Source organism: Pogona vitticeps, chromosome 3, assembly GCF_051106095.1.
Source record: "Pogona vitticeps strain Pit_001003342236 chromosome 3, PviZW2.1, whole genome shotgun sequence".
Taxonomy (NCBI): domain Eukaryota; kingdom Metazoa; phylum Chordata; class Lepidosauria; order Squamata; family Agamidae; genus Pogona; species Pogona vitticeps.
This window is the reverse complement of record NC_135785.1, coordinates 128834787-128838249: the sequence shown is the minus strand read 5'-3', so window position 1 is coordinate 128838249 and position 3463 is coordinate 128834787. Positions and strand designations below refer to the sequence as shown.

Here is a 3463-nt window from a genome sequence, read left to right as displayed (position 1 = left end):
TGGAATAAGGAATATGTTTGGACCTTGTTGACTATATCTACATAGTAACTTTAAGATTCTCTGCTGAAGTGGTTGAACAGTTGTAATCAATTGCTGTGATAGTATTTGAGAATGGGTATTAAATGTTGTCAGGTGAAAGATTTCTCTTTTGGGATGTTTGTGTGGCTGTGAACAATGAGTATATGAAAACAAGGTTCTAATGAAGGGATATTGTTTGGAGGTGTTCTGGAAATTAGTTTATATGAGTATATTTTAGATCTTTTTCCAGTAAAGTCCTAAAGCTCCAGCTTTGAGAAAGAATCTGAAACCAAGTTATCATGCAAGCAGCCCAGTTAACTGGACCTTTTAAAGTACTAAAGAACTGAAGCTTTTTTTCCAATGAAATTTTGATACAAAGAAACATGTGTGACTTAAAATCCTGATCCAAGTCTTCAAGAGTATGAGCCACACATACTTGAGAAAGATCTCTCGGCTTCCCAAAGGATTAAGAACTGATAAAAACAGATACTACACATGATCTTAGCCAAAAGGCCGAGAAGCAATAAGGATTAAAATGTTGGACCTGAATGGACTTTATAATGATTGAATATTTAAATTAATATGGTCTTGTAAGAATATATAGGTATTGTAAAGAAATTATATTTAGTCACTCTACACGGGCTGTTTTATTTGGGTGACTTGGGGGTGAGCATTGTGTTCCTCTTGTTTTGCTGTTCACATAGAAGGCTGATCTAAAAATATATGTGATTCATCAGACCAAGTAACCTTCTTCCATTGCTCCATGGTCCATTTCTGACACTCACATCCCCATTGTAGGTGCTTTCAGCAGTGGACAGAGATGATCCTGGGCACTCTGACTGGTTTGTGGCTAGGCCGCTCCGTATGCAGTCAACTGCAATGCAGTGTATGTTCTTACATCTTTCTATCAGAACCAGCATTACGTTTTTCAGCACTTCAAGCTATAGTAGCTTTTCTTCTAGCCTTCATTCCCCATATGGATCAATGAGCCATGGGCATCTGCAACCCGGATGCCAGTTCACCAGTTGTCCTTCCTTGCACCACTTTTCGTAGATACTAACCACTGGATACCGGGAATACTCCACAAGACTTACCATTTTAGAGATGCTCAGACCCAACTGTCTAGTCATCACTATTTGGTTCTTGTCAAAGTCACTCAGATCTTTTCACTTGCCCATATTTCCTGCTTTCAACACATTAAATCCAAGAACTGATTATTCACTTGCTGCCTAATATATCCCCCCCCCCTTGATAGGTGCCATCATAACAATATAATTAATGGTATTCACTTCACCTGTCAGTGGTTTTAATGTTGTGGCTGATCAGTCTAAGCGGTTTGAATGCAAAATTCCCATAAGGGGATAGGAAGGTACAGTAGTGCCGTTGAATGTGTTTATGTAGGTCTACGCTAGTTTATGTAAAACATGGTTGTAGATTTGTTGGTGGCTAGTTGCACTATCTTCACTTGAAGATGTAGTTCAAAAGCTTTGAAAGCTTTTATCACTGCTAGCATCTTGAGCATGTTTATGTGTAGATTTCTCTCATCCTGGGATCATAAGGCATAAATTTGCATTCCTCAGCAGTGCACATCTCATCCTGTGAGACTTACACTCATTGTTACATGAGCTCAGGCATGCATTTATGTGAAGGTTCAACCTCTGGACAGATTTTTTGTATCTGACCACCATAGGAGATGATTTGCTAGCTCTGGGGTTACCTGAAGTTTATTTTAATTGCTGCCCCTGTTCCTATCAAAGTTCAAGAGGAACTAGATGGTCAGGGACCTTATTTTAAGTCTTTTATGGTTAATAACTGCAGTGGACAAGGCCATGTATCCAAGGAGATTGTAAGCTATGTACACTGTCACCAGGGAATTTGTCTGATTTTTTTAATGTGTAGGCATCCTTCAGTCTCAAGAGACTATGATAATGTGATCTGAAAAGAGGTCCTGGAACAACGTCTGTTGTGGCTGAGAATGCCAATTTGAGAATGACAATCCCTTCCACACTGAAGACAAATCCAGTCTGTCCCCTGTCCAGCTCCCTGATTTTGCTGGTTTCAGGACTGCCTCTTTGCCTTGGACTGTTGAACCAGTGTTCTTCAAATTAGGAGAGGCCATGATGCACCACCTGCCTCCAGGCTGAACGCTCAGATGTCAAGGTTTCCCATCTGTTGAGCTCCATTCCTAAGGCCTTCAGATCTTGCTTGCAGATATCCTTGTATCGCAGCTGTGGTCTCTCTCTGGGGTGCTTTCCCTGCACTAATTCTCCATACACGAGATTTTTTTGGAATTTGACCATGAGCCATTTTCATAACATGCCTGAGCCCAACGTAGCTAGGACTACTCTATTTGGAACTTTGTCCTGCCAGGTGATACCAAAAATGCATCAGAGACAACGCATATGAAACATGTTCATCTTCCCCTCCTGCTGTGTACAAAGGATCCAAAACTCAGTACAGGACGTGTGTTCAGGACACAGGCTCTATAGACCTGGATCTTGGTATATGTTGTGAGCTTCTTCCTAAGCCATACTCTCTTTGTGAATCTAGAGAACATGGTAGCTGCTTTGCCAATGCGTTTATCTTGCTCTAGGGAGAGAGTGTCAGAGATGGTTGAGCCAAGGTACACAAAGTCATGAACAACCTCCAATTCTTATGTAGAGATGGTAATAGAGGGAGGTGAGCCCATGCCCTGGCCCATGACTTGTATTTTCTTCAGGCTGATTGTTAATCCAAAGTCTTGGCAGGCCTTACTAAAATGATTCGTTCCTGACCGGATGCTAATATGGAAGCAAGCATCCTTCAAAAAATAACAGTAAACCAGTTCCCCTGGTGAAACATGTGGATCACAGAGTCCAAAGAAACCATAAAAAATTTATGAGGATTAATGAAGGAGTTCAGGTTGCAGAGATCAAGAATAGGACAGAGAACCCCATCCTTCTTGGGGATGGTAAAATAACCTGAATAAAAGCCCACTGAAATATCAGGGTGATGAAGAGGAACAATAGCATCCTTCTGAAGCAGGGCTTTTATTTCATCTTCCAAAGGCGGAGGGGGGGTTACCTAAAGTGGCCCGTGATGGGGGACTGTCAGATTCTATGGCATAGCCCATGGCTATGATGGACTACACCCATGAATCTGATGTGATAGAACACCAGGAGTGGAGAAAGGGGGCCAAACGGATTGATGAGTCAACTTTAGAGAAGTCAAAATTATTAAAGATGCTGCCTGGTCTTGTGATCTGGGTGACGTCCCTGCTGCCAGGGGCGCTGCTTGCTAACTTGCCTAGGTGGTACTGGCTAGTAGCTCTGAGTCTGCGGCCTCTGCCAATCCTGGTATCCCCTGGGTTGGTATGATCGCCACCAGTTGCCTCTGGGACGGGCCTGCTGACTAGAGTAGGACTGTGCCTTGAGGAGGTTGTCAAGGATCTCATCAGTCTTTCCAT

The 3463-nt window shown here is 42.4% G+C and overlaps 1 non-coding gene across 1 annotated transcript; it reads right to left on the bottom strand.

The window, feature by feature from the left end:
- Positions 1-357: 357 nt before the first annotated feature.
- LOC140706228 (U2 spliceosomal RNA) lies at positions 358-543 on the bottom strand. Its single transcript, XR_012085883.1, has one exon. It is a non-coding gene; the product is annotated as a U2 spliceosomal RNA (small nuclear RNA).
- Between the last annotated feature and the right edge of the window lie 2920 nt (positions 544-3463).